The sequence below is a fragment of the Oncorhynchus gorbuscha genome, linkage group LG02, assembly GCF_021184085.1.
Source record: "Oncorhynchus gorbuscha isolate QuinsamMale2020 ecotype Even-year linkage group LG02, OgorEven_v1.0, whole genome shotgun sequence".
Lineage (NCBI taxonomy): Eukaryota > Metazoa > Chordata > Actinopteri > Salmoniformes > Salmonidae > Oncorhynchus > Oncorhynchus gorbuscha.
Genome location: NC_060174.1, coordinates 5,169,653 through 5,188,831, shown reverse-complemented (window position 1 = coordinate 5,188,831; position 19,179 = coordinate 5,169,653). Strand labels below are relative to the sequence as shown.

Sequence of the window (19,179 nt, the reverse complement as noted above, 5' to 3'; positions counted from 1 at the left end):
ACAAGGAGGGAGAGAGAGAAAGAGAGAGAGCAGGGAGGGCAAGGGAGAGGGAGTGAGCAGGGAGGAAGAGAGCAACTGGCTAACAGTAGCTCGTTAGCGTGTCTGATCTGGACTGAGGCTGTCTACGCGGACAGCAAGGTCAGAAAACACAGTGTCATTCAGTTACAGGCGGATTGAAACCTGAGTGGCCTCTGCCTGCCTGCCCAAGCATGGTACCTTCAGGAGCAGCCAGCTCGACACCTTACAGTACATCCTATCCGCTAGCCATTATTATGGAGCTAACATTACAATAGACTATAGCCAGGCCTAGAGTCAGCCAGGCCTAGAGTCAGCCAGGCCTATACTCAACCAGGCCTAGAGTCAGCCAGGCCTAGACTCAGCCAGGCCTATACTCAACCAGGCCTAGAGTCAGCCAGGCCTAGACTCAGCCAGGCCTAGACTCAGTCAGGCCTATACTCAACCAGGCCCATACTCAACCAGGCCCAAACTCAGCCAGGCCCAGACTCAGCCAGGCCCAGACTCAGCCAGGCCCAGACTCAGCCAGGCCCAGACTCAGCCAGGCCCAGACTCAGCCAGGCCCAGAGTCAGCCAGGCCCAGAGTCAGCCAGGCCTAGAGTCAGCCAGGCCTATACAACACTGCTGTATGAATTCAACATATGGACTTGATCACTTATCCAAGAGACATTAGAGAAAGACATGAGGGCATTTTTACAATATCAATATAATTATTTAACGTTGACGACGTAGACAGGTGCTAACTTTCTACATTTTGTGTTCTGTTTTAATGAACACAATGCTAAATCTAAGCGCTGGCTGTAATGTATACTGTAATACTATACTGTAATGCTATACTGTTTTGGGGGTCTGCTATTTTAACAACTGGAATTCTGGGCGCAGTAGCTGGATGCGGTGTGAAAAGGCGGAGTTTTGATGAATAAACAAGGTTGAAGGTGTGTCAACGTTTGACCCCCTCACTGGCCAATCAGAACGTGATCCATGGTTAAATATGTGGATTGCTTTAACTGCTAGCGTCGAGCAAACCCGTATCCGGGAGCGTAATCATAGCCTCAAGCTCATTACCATAACGCAACGTTAACCATTCATGAAAATCGCAAATTAAATGAAAGAAATATATTCACTCACAAGCTTAGCCTTTTGTTAACAACACTGTCATCTCAGATTTTCAAAATATGCTTTTCAACCATAGCTACACAAGCATTTGTGTAAGAGTATTGGTAGCCTAGCATAGCATTAAGCCTAGCATTCAGCAGGCAACATTTTCACAAAAACAAGAAAAGCATTCAAATAAAATAATTTACCTTTGAAGAACTTCGGATGTTTTCAATGACGAGACACTCAGTTAGATAGCAAATGTTCATTCTTTCCAAAAATATTATTTGTGTAGGAGAAATCGCTCCGTTTTGTTCATCACGTTTGGCTAAGAAAAAAATCAGAAAATGCAGTCTCTACAAACGCTGAACTTTTTACCAAATTAACTCCATAATATCGACAGAAACATGGCAAACGTTGTTTAGAATCAATCCTCAAGGTGTTTTTCACATATCTATTCGATGATAAATCATTCGTGGCAGTTGTGTTTCTCCTCAGAAGCAAACGGAAATATACAGGCAGCTGGAGATTACGCAATAATTGCGACGGAGGACACCAAGCGAGCACCTGGTAGATGTAGTGTAAAATGGTCAATCTTTTAATGATATGCCTACAAATACGTCACAATGCTGTCGACACCTTGGGGAAACGACAGAAAGTCTAAGCTCATTCGTGACCCATACACAGCCATGTAAGGAGACATATAAGGAGACATTGGAACACAGCGCCTTCAAAATCTGGGGCACTTCCTGTTTGAAATTTCATCTTGGTTTCGCCTGTAGCATCAGTTCTGTGGCACTAACAGACAATATCTTTGCCGTTTTGGAAACGTCAGAGTGTTTTCTTTCCAAAGCTGTCAATTATATGAATAGTCAAGCATCTTTTCGTGACAAAATATCACGCTTAAAACGGGAACGTTTTTTTTTATCCAATAATGAAATACCGCCCCCAGAGTTCCAAGAAGTTAAGTTTTAGGTTTTGGTTTATCGTCTTTTATGTATTACATTGTCATCGACTCCAATTCAAATGTTAGTCCGTTATAGCCCATTTGTTTGGTAAATATCCTACAGAAACAAAATAACAAAATGTAATCCTATCTCATATTTGCTCATGTAATGTATGTATGTTGAATATGTTTTGGAACAGAAATTACATGATGCTTCATGATGGAAATCTATTGTTAACTGTAATACTTGTTGAAATGGGTAGACCAAGGCGCAGCGTGACTTGGGTTCATCATATTTTATTTAAATGTGAACCAGTAACAAAACAATAAAAATAAACAAACAAACGTACAGCCTTGTAGGGCTCAAAAGCAACAAAACAAAAAGAAGATCCCACAACAAACAGGTGGGAAAAGGCTGCCTAAATATGATCCCCAATCAGAGACAACGATAAACAGCTGCCTCTGATTGGGAACCATACCAGGCCAACATAGAAATACAAAAACGAGACTACAACACATGGAAATAATCAAATAGAACAGCCCCCAGTCACACCCTGACCTACTCCACCACAGAAAATAAAGGCTTTCTATGGTCACGACGTGACAGTTAACATAGCATTGACGCTGAAATATAGGCCTTCTGTAAAATGCATTATGTCTGAGCCATGGACATGTTAAATGTTGTCACGAAGCAATATTAAATTCACTATTGGTACGACCTAAAAAGACAGTGAATGATTTAAATCAAATTCTAATAAAACAAAACAACAACTTGTTTTAAATAGGCTAAATGTCTAAATGCAGTGACAGACACCATCGTTGCTCCCCGTGTCCGTGGTTATATAACATTAGGCCTAAGACAACGTAGAGTACGGAGGAGTTTTTACTCACATTCAAACTTTTCACAGGAGTTGGAAAAAGATCCAATGTGAAGAGAAATGGGTGAACAGGTAAATTGCCAAACATGACGTAAGGGCTGGAAAACGCCCGTTTTTACATGACAAAATTGCAAAGTAACGTGCGTTTGACACCTGTGCCTCCTTAGCACTAGCTGAACATAGAGCCAGCTGGAAATAGAGCCCAGGGTGAGAATAGGACAGGAGAAGAGGACAACCCTGTCAGTATAGGCAGGTTAGTGAGCTGGACATAGAGCCAGCTGAACATAGAGCCAGCTGAACATAGAGCCAGATGGACATAGAGCCAGATGAACATAGAGCCAGATGAACATAGAGCCAGATGGACATGGAGCCAGATGGACATAGAGCCAGATGAACATAGAGCCAGATAGACATAGAGCCAGATGGACATAGAGCCAGCTGAACATAGAGCCAGCTGAACATAGAGCCAGCTGAACATGGAGCCAGCTGAACATAGAGCCAGCTGAACATAGAGCCAGCTGGACATAGAGCCAGCTGGACATAGAGCCAGCTGAACATAGAGCCAGCTGAACATAGAGCCAGCTGAACATGGAGCCAGCTGGACATAGAGCCAGCTGAACATAGAGCCAGCTGAACATAGAGCCAGCTGGACATAGAGCCAGCTGAACATAGAGCCAGCTGAACATAGAGCCAGATGGACATAGAGCTAGATGAACATGGAGCCAGATGAACATAGAGCCAGCTGGACATAGAGCCAGCTGAACATAGAGCCAGCTGGACATAGAGCCAGATGAACATAGAGCCAGCTGAACATAGAGCCAGCTGAACATAGAGCCAGCTGGACATAGAGCCCATAGTCTGTAAATATGCCAACATAATGTTGTACTCCAATTATGTGTTACAAATTTGGAATTGTGATCAAACAATACTATTACCTCTATTTTTCCTAAATCATTTCCTTGTTGAGAAAATACTTTCAACCCCTTGCAAGGCTAAGCCAAAGGTAATCCAAAGCTAAGCCACAGCTAAGCCTAAGCTAAGCCAAAGCTAAGCCACAGCTAAGCCAAAGCTAAGCCTAAACTAAGCCAAAGCTAAGCCACAGCTAAGCCAAAGCTAAGCCAAAACTAAGCCACAGCTAAGCCAAAGCTAAGCCAAAGCTAAGCCACAGCTAAGCCAAAGCTAAGCCACAGCTAAGCCTAAGCTAAGCCACAGCTAAGCCTAAGCTAAGTACTAGATTTTCTCTCACATTTTGTGGGTTGGATATAAGTTGCATCCCAAATGGGTCCTGGTCTAAAGTAGAGCACTGTATAGGGAATAGGGTGCCTATCTGAAATACACCTGGGCCAGCCACTCTGTAAATATCCCCTGGGCCAGCCACTCTGTAAATATCCCCTGGGCCAGCCACTCTGTAAATATCCCCTGGGCCAGCCACTCTTATATATACCCTGAGCCAGCCACTCTGTAAATATCCCCTGGGCCAGCCACTCTTAAATATCACCTGGGCTAGCCACTCTGTAAATATCCCCTGGGCCAGCCACTCTTAAATATCACCTGGGCCAGCCACTCTGTAAATATCCCCTGGGCCAGCCACTCTGTAAATATCCCCTGGGCTAGCCACTCTGTAAATATCCCCTGGGCCAGCCACTCTGTAAATATCCCCTGGGCCAGCCACTCTGTAAATATCCCCTGGGCTAGCCACTCTGTAAATATCCCCTGGGCCAGCCACTCTTAAATATCCCCTGGGCCAGCCACTCTGTAAATATCCCCTGGGCCAGCCACTCTGTAAATATCACCTGGGCCAGCCACTCTGTAAATATCCCCTGGGCCAGCCACTCTTAAATATCACCTGGGCCAGCCACTCTGCAAATATCCCCTGGGCCAGCCACTCTGTAAATATCACCTGGGCCAGCCACTCTGTAAATATCCCCTGGGCCAGCCACTCTTAAATATCACCTGGGCCAGCCACTCTGCAAATATCCCCTGGGCCAGCCACTCTGTAAATATCCCCTGGGCCAGCCACTCTGTAAATATCCCCTGGGCCAGCCACTCTTAAATATCACCTGGGCCAGCCACTCTTAAATATCACCTGGGCCAGCCACTCTTAAATATCCCCTGGGCCAGCCACTCTGTAAATATCCCCTGGGCCAGCCACTCTGTAAATATCACCTGGGCCAGCACAGGTGAAACACCTTCTGACTAACGAGATGACAAACCAGCACAGGTGTAACACATGCTGACTAACGAGGTGACACCAATCAGTGACGCCCTAATGAGCTAACGTGCTAAAGTCCAACCTCACAATATAAATGGATAAAAACAAAGCCTGTAACAGCTACCAACTGACCAATTTATATCAAATGTATTTGCAAATCCCGTTTTACATCAGCTGATATATCAAAGTGCTGTACAGAAACCCAGCCTAAAACCCCCAAAATAGCAAGCAATGCAGATGTAGAAACACAGTGGCTAGGAAAAACTCCCTAGAAATGCAGGAACCTAGGAAGAAACCTAGAGAGGAACCAGGCTCTGAGGGGTGGCCAGTCCTCTTCTGGCTGTGTCGGGTAGAGATTATAAACCTAGAGAGGAACCAGGCTCTGAGGTGTGGCCAGTCCTCTTCTGGTAGGTCCCTCTAAACAACTTGGTGGTGTCCCAACCAACTAACCAGGCCTGCTAACATTCACGGGGTATTTCCACGGTACAGAGCTCTGCTTTGTGCTGGTACTGTGTCCTCTCAGCTTGATGTCTCAGGCTTGGCCTATAAAAAAGGGGATTAATTCACCATGCAGATCAAAATGTCCAGGACATTAATGCTGTAAATAAATGTTTTTGTCGTTAGGAATTCCCTTTCCCTCTGTCTTTATATTAATGATTTGTCTCTAGTGACGGCCTTAACATTACAATTAACTGTAGAGAGAGTAGCTGATTGGTTCTGGGTGCCGATATGTGTAAATCTGTCTTGATATGTCCGTATACAATACTATAGCTAGATGTTATCCAGAATTATACAATGGGTGAGGACTAATCCTGAATGCTGATTGGTTTAAACCGCTTTCCGGCCGGTGTCTATTCAACAAGTTACCACCGGCTGACGTTGAAATGTCTATTGACTCTGTTCCATCTGACTGCTGCAATCCACTGTCTCATCAGCCCAGCCAGGCAATTTATAAACTTGATCTCCACTGTAAAAAGCATCTACACATTATCTCACATTTCTTTTAGACTAACATTTGGTTTTCAACAACGGAGATTTATTGTTTAAACCTTACTGTCTGTCTCTCCGACATTTGCAACATTGTTTCAATATTCAAATTAGATCTCCAGCTGACCCGTAGTAATGAACATGTCGGGAGTCGGGACGAGACAGACAGACAGACAGACAGACAGACAGACAGACAGACAGACAGACAGACAGACAGACAGACAGACAGACAGACAGACAGACAGACAGACAGACAGACAGACAGACAGACAGACAGACAGACAGACAGACAGACAGACAGACAGCGTTTCTCAGCCAGTCGAAATCATGAATCAGCATCATTTTTATGGACATATACAAATACATTCCAATTGAAAAAAGGTCAAACGAAACAAAGTGAAAGTAATTTGCTGTCATTCCAGCTCCAGTTTGAAGTGATTGTGTTAGCTGTGCTGTTGACTAGCTTGTTATTCTGTCTGCACGGTTTGACCTGACTGTAAGTTAGCCCTAGTTGGTTAGCTAGGGATGAGAACGGTGCCAGACAGTATGCTTACCCCTCCCCTCCCTTCCCCCCTCTCTCTCTCTCTCTTTCTCTCTCTCTCTCTCTCTCTCTCTCTCTCTCTCTCTCTCTCTCTCTCTCTCTCTCTCTCTCTCTCTCTCTCTCTCTCTCTCTCTCTCTCTGCCCAGTGCTCAGCCCTCCCCTCCCTTCCCCCTCCCTCTCCTTTCTCTCTCTTTCTCTCTCTTATTCTCTCTCTTATTCTCTCTCTCTCTCTCTCTCTCTCTCTCTCTCTCTCTCTCTCTCTCTCTCTCTCTCTCTCTCTCTCTCTCTCTCTCTCCCAGTGCTCAGTGCTCAGCCCTCCCCTCCCTCTCTCTCTCTCTCTCTCTCTGCCCAGTGCTCAGCCCTCCCCTCCCTTCCCCTCTCTCTCTCTCTGTCTGCCCAGTGCTCAGCCCTCCCCTCCCTTCCCCTCTCTCTCTCTCTCTCTGCCCAGTGCTCAGCCCTCCCCTCCCTTCCCCTCTCTCTCTCTCTCTCTGCCCAGTGCTCAGCCCTCCCCTCCCCCCTCTCTCTCTCTCTCTCTCTGCCCAGTGCTCAGCCCTCCCCTCCCTTCCCCTCTCTCTCTCTCTGTCTGCCCAGTGCTCAGCCCTCCCCTCCCTCTCTCTCTCTCTCTCTCTCTCTCTCTCTCTCTCTCTCTCTCTCTCTCTCTCTCTCTCTGCCCAGTGCTCAGCCCTCCCCCACCCTTGCCCCATCTCTCTCTCTTTCTCGCTCTCGCTCTCTCTGTTTCAATTAAATTCAAGGGCATTATTGGCTGTTTCTCTCTGCCCGATGTTTAGCCCTCCCCTCCTCCTCCCTTTCCCCCTCTCTCTCTCTCTCTCTCTCTCTCTCTGCTGCATTGATGCTGCTACCTCCCTCAGTGATGACATCACCAGGCTCAGAACAGTTCAGCATCCTTCCTGTAGGCAGCAGGCAGGCAGTCAACAGAACAGAGACATTTTGTCTCCCAGCACTCAACGCAAAACCCTTTTTGTTTTATCAAACCCTCCCTGGACCCCAGGCTATAGCAGGGTTTCTAGGCTATACTGTAATATTCCCTCTAGCGGTCGTGATGTTCTTTCTACCTTGAGTCTTCTTCCTGCTTGGAGGGAGGAAGGGAGAAAAGAAGGGACGTGGGCTGGCAGCTGGTCTGTGACAGTCAGACAGATTGAGAAAGAGAGAGAGAAAGAGAGACAGAGCTGGAAGTCAGACAATTAACAGAAGAGGAGAGCAGAGCAAACAAGCTTCTTAAACCGGACGGAGGCATTGAAGAGGTAGGATCCATTGTTCTGGTGCTAATGCCGTATTCATGGGGCAGTGTTTGTTTGGCGTTGCGTCTCCCGGGCTGGGAAGGGAAGGATTGTGATGGGGTGCGGCTATAGAGGAGCTGTCAGCTCAGACCATGTAGGATGGATGGAAAACTAGGGGCTTAAATATAATAGATCATTTTCTCTAGAACCTATTTTATTGTCCTGTTGTAGTATAATGTTGAGCTGGTTGACAATAAGAATGTCATTCAGGAGGTAGGCAAGTCAGCAACATCAGTTGACAACCTCATTTAGAATTTGCCTTAAAAAAAACGTTTTTATTACGTTACAATTTAATTGTGCCTGGGACAATGTAATAGCCCTACACGTTGAATTATCCTGAAATGTCCGTTTCAAATGACAGCCTACGGGCATGTGTTGTAGCCTATGATAAAAATTACGTGGGGAGTAAATTATAGGCTAACATTAGATCGTGATAAATTCCCATGATGCACGTCCCGTTCACCTGCGTCTTATTTCACACAACTCTTATATCCTCGTAATTACAGTCTCTCTCCAAAAAATGGTGGTCAGATGCATTCTCATGTCAGATTATGCCTAAAAGCCAGCCTATACCTGTAATAAGGTAGAGGGGCAGGTAGCCTAGTGGTTAGAGCGTTGGACAAGTTGACAAAAGGTCTCTAGTTCGTAAGGTGAGAAATCTGTCGCACTTGAGCAAGGCATTTAACCCTAATTACACTTGAGCAAGGCACTTAACCCTAATTGCTCTTGAGCAAGGCACTTAACCTAATTGCTCTTGAGCAAGGCATTTAACCCTAATTGCTCTTGAGCAAGGCACTTAACCCTAATTGCTCTTGAGCAAGGCACTTAATCCTAATTGCTCTTGAGCAAGGCACTTAACCCCAATTGCTATTGAGCAAGGCACTTAACCCTAATTGCTCTTGAGCAAGGAACTTAACCCCAATTGCTATTGAGCAAGGCACTTAACCCCAATTGCTATTGAGCAAGGCATGTAACCCTAATTGCTCTTGAGCAAGGCACTTAACCCTAATTGCTATTGAGCAAGGCACTTAACCCTAATTGCTCTTGAGCAAGGCACTTAACCCCAATTGCTATTGAGCAAGGCACTTAACCCTAATTGCTCTTGAGCAAGGCATTTAACCCTAATTGCTCTTGAGCAAGGCACTTAACCCCAATTGCTATTGAGCAAGGCATTTAACCCTAATTGCTCTTGAGCAAGGCACTTAACCCTAATTGCTAATGAGCAAGGCACTTAACCCTAATTGCTCTTGAGCAAGGCACTTAACCCCAATTGCTATTGAGCAAGGCACTTAACCCTAATTGCTCTTGAGCAAGGCATTTAACCCCAATTGCTATTGAGCAAGGCACTTAACCCTAATTGCTCTTGAGCAAGGCATTTAACCCCAATTGCTATTGAGCAAGGCACTTAACCCTAATTGCTATTGAGCAAGGCACTTAACCCTAATTGCTCTTGAGCAAGGCACTTAACCCTAATTGCTCTTGAGCAAGGCACTTAACCCTAATTGCTCTTGAGCAAGGCACTTAACCCTAATTGCTCTTGAGCAAGGCACTTAACCCTAATTGCTCTTGAGCAAGGCATTTAACCCTAATTGCTCTTGAGCAAGGCATTTAACCCTAATTGCTCTCGGGTCGCCATTGATAATTGCAGACCCCACTCTCCGAGGGTCTCAGGGAGTTTTGGGACATGAGCATTAACACGGAATGTGTCAGGCAGGCTGTTTTTCTCAGCCATTCGAAATCATGAATCAGCATTATTTATGCCGGGGCGGCAGCGTGGCCTAGTGGTTAGAGCGTTGGACTAGTAACCGGAAGGTTGCGAGTTCAAAACCCCGAGTTGACAAGGTACAAATCTGTCATTCTGCCCCTGAACAGGCAGTTAACCCACTGTTCCCAGGCCGTCATTGAAAATAAGAATATGTTCTTAACTGACTTGCCTTGTTAAATAAAGGAAAAATTAAAAAAATAAAAAATATTTTTTGATGGATATATACAAAAAAATGTCAATAGAAAACAGGACAAATTAAACGGAAGTGCAGTTAGTTTGCAGTCTTTTTTACATTCAGTTTGAAGTGATTGTGGTAGCTGTGTTCTTGGCTAGCTCCTCTGAACAACATTCTTGACGAAAGAGCATTTTCTATGCCAAGTGAAATCGCGCCTCATTAGCTCATTGTTATGGATGTATCCAAATATATGTCACTATAAAACAGCTTCAACATATGCAGATGCAGCTACTTTGCTGTTATTCTGGCTGCACTGTTTGACGTGACTGTAAATTAGCCGTAGTTAGCTAGCTAGCTAGCAAGGGATAAGAACGTTGCCAGCCAGTATGGTTATAGAACATTTCGAACCAACGACTGAGTCGTGTCCATAGATACAGAACCAAAATACTGAACGACTGAGTCGTGTCCATAGATACAGAACCAAAATACTGAACGACTGAGTCGTGTCCATAGATACAGAACCAAAATACTGAACGACTGAGTCGTGTCCATAGATACAGAACCAAAATACTGAACGAAAATACTGAGTCGTGTCCATAGATACAGAACCAACATACTTAACGACTGACTTGTGTCCATAGATACAGAACCAACATACTGAATGACTCGGTCACAGTCTCTAGCAACCCGAAACCGATAGAACGAACAACCAGTCGGCTCAGGTAGCAACCTTAGATTTAGTCTTAGGCCTAACAATACCTGTGTCAACACATCTTCCAAACACTGGCTTCTCTGGTATTATCACTTCCGTAACCACAGGTCATGCATTATGTCAATGACATTTTTCTACACACGTTTCCTAAAAGATGTTACCTTCTATTCTACCTTTTATAGTTTGATGGGCCAAGCTGAAACATAATGTTGGACTGGTGCATGTCGGCCAGCCTACAAAACACATCACAATTGGTCTGTATTTTACCTTTGCAATGAAATCTACGCCATTTCACCAAAGCAATCTGCATTGATTTCTCAATTTACACCAGCTCACGTATATGTCCAGGTACTACTATAGACTGTGAGAGGTCGTACTACTATAGACTGTGAGAGGTCGTACTACTATAGACTGTGAGAGGTCGTACTACTATAGACTGTGAGAGGTCGTACTACTATAGACTGTGAGAGGTCGTACTACTATAGACTGTGAGAGGTCGTACTACTATAGACTGTGAGAGGTCGTACTACTATAGACTGTGAGAGGTCGTACTACTATAGACTGTGAGAGGTCGTACTACTATAGACTGTGAGAGGTCGTACTACTATAGACTGTGAGAGGTCGTACTACTATAGACTGTGAGAGGTCGTACTACTATAGACTGTGAGAGGTCGTACTACTATAGACTGTGAGAGGTTGTACTACTATAGACTGTGAGAGGTCGTACTACTATAGACTGTGAGAGGTCGTACTACTATAGACTGTGAGAGGTCGTACTACTATAGACTGTGAGAGGTCGTACTACTATAGACTGTGAGAGACTGACTGAGAGGTCGTACTACTATAGACTGTGAGAGGTCGTACTACTATAGACTGTGAGAGGTCGTACTACTATAGACTGTGAGAGGTTGTACTACTATAGACTGTGAGAGGTCGTACTACTATAGACTGTGAGAGGTCGTACTACTGGTAGGTCTACATGGAATATTTTGCGGTTAACATTATATGACATACAGTAGATGCTACTTGCTCTCATTTTGGGTCGGCAGACCTACGATTCCAAATCACAACATCATGGGAGTGGGACTGTACGTGGGAACTGATTCAAATGATTAATTACAGCTTTTTAGTACCATACTCAGTCAAATAGTTATAGTCCTAGGTTACAATTGGTTATGGTAATGATTTACCATTGGGAACTGGTTAAAATGGTACACGATGCTACGTGATCAAAATCTTGCCGCTATGACAGACTCCCTTCTGGGAAGGCCTTTTTGGAAGATTTTGGCAGAGATTTTCTTTCAATTCAGCCACAAGATCATAAAGTCACTGGGCTCTTCGGTACGGGTCATTCTATTGCCACTGTTTGTCATTCTATGTCTGCCACTGTTTGTCCACTAATTTGAAGAGTATATATATAGTGTATATTGAATCTATGTACTGTATGTCCTTATTTTATAAACCTCTCCTTTGGGTCTCTGGGGCCATTAGCCATTCAGGATACAGGAAACACACCCTGGTCTGGTGTGACAAAGCAGTTTTTACCACTAATTTGAAGGGGTTCATCAATATGCTACAGGTTTACTTTTGTATATATATAGTGTATATTGAATGAATATGCTACAGGTTCATCAATATGCTACAGGTTCATCAATATGCTACAGCCATTATCAATTTTATTTTACCAGGCAAGTCAGTTAAAACAAAATCTAATTTTCAATAACAGACTAGGAACAGTGGGTTAACTGCCTGTTCAGGGGCAGAACAACAGATTTGTACCTTGTCAGCTCGGGGATTTGAACTTGCAACCTTTCAGTTACTAGGCCAACGCTCTAACCACAAGGCTACCCTGCTGCCCCAATATGCTACAGGCTTATCATTCTTCTGCTTATACTTCTATGTCAGATAATTGCATCATTTCAGATGGTTTGTCATCATGTATCTCCTGTATTCTCCTGTAGCTCCTGTATTCTCCTATAGCTCCTGTATTCTCCTATATCTCCTGTAGCTCCTGTATTCTCCTATATTCTCCTATATCTCCTGTATTCTCCTGTATTCTCCTATAGCTCCTGTATTCTCCTATATCTCCTATATCTCCTTTATCTCCTGTATTCTCCTGTATTCTCCTATATCTCCTGTATTCTCCTATATCTCCTGTATTCTCCTATAGCTCCTGTATTCTCCTATAGCTCCTGTATTCTCCTATATCTCCTATAGCTATAGCTCCTGTATTCTCCTATATCTCCTATAGCTCCTGTATTCTCCTGTATTCTCCTATATCTCCTGTAGCTCCTGTATTCTCCTATAGCTCCTGTATTCTCCTATATCTCCTATAGCTCCTGTATTCTCCTATATCTCCTATAGCTCCTGTATTCTCCTATATCTCCTATATCTCCTTTATCTCCTGTATTCTCCTGTATTCTCCTAGATCTCCTGTATTCTCCTATATCTCCTGTATTCTCCTATAGCTCCTGTATTCTCCTATAGCTCCTGTATTCTCCTATATCTCCTATAGCTCCTGTATTCTCCTATAGCTCCTGTATTCTCCTATATCTCCTATAGCTCCTGTATTCTCCTATATCTCCTATATCTCCTTTATCTCCTGTATTCTCCTCTCCTATATCTCCTGTATTCTCCTATAGCTCCTCTATTCTCCTATATCTCCTGTATTCTCCTCCTATAGCTCCTCTATTCTCCTATCTCCTGTATTCTCCTGTATCTCCTATAGCTCCTGTATTATCCTATATCTCCTATAGCTCCTGTATTCTCCTATATCTCCTATTCTCCTATCCTGTATTCTCTCCTGTATTCTCCTCTAGCTCCTCTATTCTCCTATATCTCCTTTATTCTCCTCTAGCTCCTCTATTCTCCTATATCTCCTGTATTCTCCTCTAGCTCCTCTATTCTCCTATATCTCATATATTCTCCTCTAGCTCCTCTATTCTCCTATATCTCCTGTATTCTCCTCTAGCTCCTCTATTCTCCTATATCTCATATATTCTCCTATATCTCCTGTATTCTCCTGTATTCTCCTATAGCTCCTGTATTCTCCTATATCTCCTATAGCTCCTGTATTCTCCTATATCTCATATAGCTCCTGTGGTCTCCTATAGCTCCTGTATTCTCCCATATCTCCTATATCTCCTTTATCTCCTGTATTCTCCTGTATTCTCCTATAGCTCCTGTATTCTCCTATATCTCCTATAGCTCCTGTATTCTCCTATATCTCCTATAGCTCCTGTATTCTCCTATAGCTCCTGTATTCTCCTATAGCTCCTGTATTCTCCTATAGCTCCTCTATTCCCCTATATCTCATATATTCTCCTATGTCTCCTGTATTCTCCTGTATTCTCCTATAGCTCCTGTATTCTCCTATAGCTCCTGTATTCTCCTATAGCTCCTGTATTAGCTCCTGTATTCTCCTATATCTCCTGTATTCTCCTATATCTCCTATAGCTCCTGTATTATCCTATATCTCCTATAGCTCCTGTATTCTCCTATATCTCCTATATCTCCTTTATCTCCTGTATTCTCCTTTATCTCCTGTATTCTCCTATATCTCCTGTATTCTCCTCTAGCTCCTCTATTCTCCTATATCTCCTGTATTCTCCTCTAGCTCCTCTATTCTCCTATATCTCCTGTATTCTCCTCTAGCTCCTCTATTCTCCTATATCTCATATATTCTCCTCTAGCTCCTCTATTCTCCTATATCTCCTGTATTCTCCTCTAGCTCCTCTATTCTCCTATATCTCATATATTCTCCTATATCTCCTGTATTCTCCTGTATTCTCCTATAGCTCCTGTATTCTCCTATATCTCCTATAGCTCCTGTATTCTCCTATATCTCATATAGCTCCTGTGGTCTCCTATAGCTCCTGTATTCTCCTATATCTCCTCTATTCTCCTATATCTCCTGTATTCTCCTCTAGCTCCTCTATTCTCCTATATCTCATATATTCTCCTCTAGCTCCTGTATTCTCCTATATCTCCTGTATTCTCCTGTATTCTCCTATAGCTCCTGTATTCTCCTATATCTCCTATAGCTCCTGTATTCTCCTATATCTCCTATAGCTCCTGTATTCTCCTATAGCTCCTGTATTCTCCTATATCTCCTGTATTCTCCTATAGCTCCTCTATTCCCCTATATCTCATATATTCTCCTATATCTCCTGTATTCTCCTGTATTCTCCTATAGCTCCTGTATTCTCCTATATCTCCTATAGCTCCTGTATTCTCCTATATCTCCTATAGCTCCTGTATTCTCCTATATCTCATATAGCTCCTGTATTCTCCTATAGCTCCTGTATTCTCCTATATCTCCTATAGCTCCTGTGGTCTCCTATAGCTCCTGTATTCTCCTATATATCCTATAGCTCCTGTATTCTCCTATAGCTCCTGTATTCTCCTATATCTCCTATAGCTCCTGTGGTCTCCTATATCTCCTGTATTCTCCTATAGCTCCTGTATTCTCCTATAGCTCCTGTGGTCTCCAATAGCTCCTGTATTCTCCTATATCTCCTATAGCTCCTGTATTCTCCTATAGCTCCTGTATTATAATATATCTCCTATAGCTCCTGTATTCTCCTATATCTCCTATAGCTCCTGTGGTCTCCTATATCTCCTATAGGTCCTGTGGTCTCCTATAGCTCCTGTATTCTCCTATATCTCCTATAGCTCCTGTATTCTCCTATATCTCCTATAGCTCCTGTGGTCTCCTATAGCTCCTGTATTTAATTGAACAATCCCTACTCTTGCCCAATCACAGACAAAGGGACAATGACTTCAGCTTGTCTCTAGAAAACATGTAGTGTGCCTGAACAGTCCGAAAAAAACTAATCACAGTCCAAAACGAACAAAATCGGCCATAAAACGTGCACAACCTCTTCCAAACTGCTTTGGCTGAGAAGCATATGGTCACCTTTATTGGGCCAGTGTGACTGACTGACTGGCTAACTGGCTGACTGACTGACTGACTGACTGACTGACTGACTGGCTGACTGACTGACTGGCTGGCTGGCTGGCTGGCTGACTGACTGGCTGACTGGCTGGCTGACTGACTGGCTGACTGGCTGACTGACTGGCTGACTGGCTGACTGACTGGCTGGCTGGCTGACTGACTGGATGGCTGACTGGCTGACTGGCTGACTGGCTGGCTGACTGACTGACTAGTCTGTCTCTGTGTCATTGGACCAGTGTGACTGACTGACTGATTGACTGACTGACTGGTCTGTCTCTGTGTCATTGGTCCAGGGTGACAGACTGATTGACTGACTGACTGGTCTGTCTCTGTGTCATTGGACCAGGGTGACAGACTGACTGATTGACTGACTGGTCTGTCTCTGTGTCATTGGTCCAGGGTGACTGACTGGTCTGTCTCTGTGTCATTGGTCCAGGGTGACAGACTGACTGATTGACTGACTGGTCTGTCTCTGTGTCATTGGTCCAGGGTGACAGACTGACTGATTGACTGACTGATCTGCCTCTGTGTCATTGGTCCAGGGTGACAGACTGATTGACTGACTGACTAGTCTGTCTCTGTGTCATTGGTCCAGGGTGACAGACTGACTGATTGACTGACTGGTCTGTCTCTGTGTCATTGGTCCAGGGTGACTGACTGGTCTGTCTCTGTGTCATTGGACCAGGGTGACAGACTGATCTGTCTCTGTGTCATTGGTCCAGGGTGACAGACTGACTGATTGACTGACTGGTCTGTCTCTGTGTCATTGGTCCAGGATGACTGACTGGTCTGTCTCTGTGTCATTGGACCAGGGTGACAGACTGACTGATTGACTCTGGTCTGTCATTGGTCCAGGGTGACAGACTGACTGATTGACTGACTGGTCTGTCTCTGTGTCATTGGTCCAGGGTGACAGACTGACTGATTGACTGACTGGTCTGTCTCTGTGTCATTGGTCCAGGGTGACTGACTGGTCTGTCTCTGTGTCATTGGTCCAGGGTGACTGACTGACTGATTGACTGACTGGTCTGTCTCTGTGTCATTGGTCCAGGGTGACAGACTGACTGATTGACTGACTGGTCTGTCTCTGTGTCATTGGTCCAGGGTGACAGACTGACTGATTGACTGACTGGTCTGTCTCTGTGTCATTGGACCAGGGTGACAGACTGATCTGTCTCTGTGTCATTGGTCCAGGGTGACAGACTGACTGATTGACTGACTGGTCTGTCTCTGTGTCATTGGTCCAGGGTGACAGACTGACTGATTGACTGACTGGTCTGTCTCTGTGACAGACCAGGGTGACAGACTGGTCTGTCTCTGTGTCATTGGTCCAGGGTGACAGACTGACTGATTGACTGACTGGTCTGTCTCTGTGTCATTGGTCCAGGGTGACAGACTGACTGATTGACTGACTGATCTGCTCTGTGTCCATTGGACAGGATTGACTGACTGACTGATCTGTCTCTGTGTCATTGGTCCAGGGTGACAGACTGACTGATTGACTGACTGGTCTGTCTCTGTGTCATTGGTCCAGGGTGACTGACTGGTCTGTCTCTGTGTCATTGGACCAGGGTGACAGACTGATCTGTCTCTGTGTCATTGGTCCAGGGTGACAGACTGACTGATTGACTGACTGGTCTGTCTCTGTGTCATTGGTCCAGGGTGACTGACTGGTCTGTCTCTGTGTCATTGGTCCAGGGTGACTGACTGGTCTGTCTCTGTGTCATTGGTCCAGGGTGACAGACTGATTGACTGACTCTGTCTGTCTCTGTGTCATTGGTCCAGGGTGACAGACTTGACTGATTGTCTCTGTGTCATTGGTCCAGGGTGACTGGTCTGTCTCTGTGTCATTGGTCCAGGGTGACTGACTGATTGACTGACTGGTCTGTCTCTGTGTCATTGGTCCAGGGTGACAGACTGACTGGTCTGGTCTGTCTCTGTGTCATTGGTCCAGGGTGACAGACTGACTGGTCTGCTGCTCTGTGTCATTGGTCCAGGGTGACAGACTGATTGACTGGTCTGTCTCTGTGTCATTGGTCCAGGGTGACAGACTGGTCTGTCTCTGTGTCATTGGTCCAGGGTGACTGACTGGTCTGTCTCTGTGTCATTGGTCCAGGGTGACTGACTGGTCTGTCTCTGTGTCATTGGTCCAGGGTGACAGACTGACTGATTGACTGTCTCTGTGTCATTGGTCCAGGGTGACAGACTGGTCTGTCTGTCTCTGTGTCATTGGTCCAGGGTGACAGACTGACTCTGTGGTCTGTCTGTGTCATTGGTCCAGGGTGACTGACTGGTCTGTCTCTGTGTCATTGGTCCAGGGTGACAGACTGATCTGTCTCTGTGTCATTGGTCCAGGGTGACAGACTGACTGATTGACTGACTGGTCTGTCTCTGTGTCATTGGTCCAGGGTGACTGACTGATCTGTCTCTGTGTCATTGGTCCAGGGTGACTGACTGGTCTGTCTCTGTGTCATTGGTCCAGGGTGACTGACTGATCTGTCTCTGTGTCATTGGTCCAGGGTGACTGACTGATCTGTCTGTCTCTGTGTCATTGGTCCAGGGTGACTGACTGGTCTGCCTCTGTGTCATTGGTCCAGGGTGACTGACTGGTCTGTCTCTGTGTCATTGGTCCAGGGTGACTGACTGGTCTGTCTCTGTGTCATTGGTCCAGGGTGACTGACTGGTCTGTCTCTGTGTCATTGGTCCAGGGTGACTGACTGGTCTGCCTCTGTGTCATTGGTCCAGGGTGACTGACTGGTCTGTCTCTGTGTCATTGGTCCAGGGTGACTGACTGGTCTGCCTCTGTGTCATTGGTCCAGGGTGACTGACTGGTCTGTCTCTGTGTCATTGGTCCAGGGTGACTGACTGGTCTGTCTCTGTGTCATTGGTCCAGGGTGACTGACTGGTCTGTCTCTGTGTCATTGGTCCAGGGTGACTGACTGGTCTGTCTCTGTGTCATTGGTCCAGGGTGACAGACTGACTGATTGACTGACTGGTCTGCCTCTGTGTCATTGGTCCAGGGTGACTGACTGGTCTGTCTCTGTGTCATTGGTCCAGGGTGACTGACTGGTCTGTCTCTGTGTCATTGGTCCAGGGTGACTGACTGGTCTGCCTCTGTGTCATTGGTCCAGGGTGACTGACTGGTCTGTCTCTGTGTCATTGGTCCAGGGTGACTGACTGACTGATTGACTGACTGGTCTGCCTCTGTGTCATTGGTCCAGGGACAGACTGACTGGTCTGTCTGGTCTGTCTGTCATTGGTCCAGGGACTGACTGACTGGTCTGTCTCTGTGTCATTGGTCCAGGGTGACAGACTGATCTGTCTCTGTGTCATTGGTCCAGGGTGACAGACTGACTGATTGACTGACTGGTCTGTCTCTGTGTCATTGGTCCAGGGTGACAGACTGGTCTGTCTCTGTGTCATTGGTCCAGGGTGACTGACTGGTCTGTCTCTGTGTCATTGGTCCAGGGTGACTGACTGGTCTGCCTCTGTGTCATTGGTCCAGGGTGACTGACTGGTCTGTCTCTGTGTCATTGGTCCAGGGTGACAGACTGATTGACTGACTGACTGGTCTGCCTCTGTGTCATTGGTCCAGGGT

At 45.4% G+C, this 19,179-nt stretch overlaps 1 protein-coding gene across 15 annotated transcripts in view; it reads left to right on the top strand.

The window, feature by feature from the left end:
• Nucleotides 1-7,569: 7,569 nt before the first annotated feature.
• Nucleotides 7,570-19,179, top strand: part of LOC123996431 (kinesin-like protein KIF1A) — a 154,533-nt gene continuing 142,923 nt past the window's right edge. For all 15 annotated transcript variants that reach the window (XM_046299901.1, XM_046299892.1, XM_046299882.1 and 12 more), the window contains exon 1: nucleotides 7,570-7,936. The gene's annotated coding sequence lies outside the window, so the exon portion shown is untranslated. The remainder of the gene's footprint in view (nucleotides 7,937-19,179) is intronic.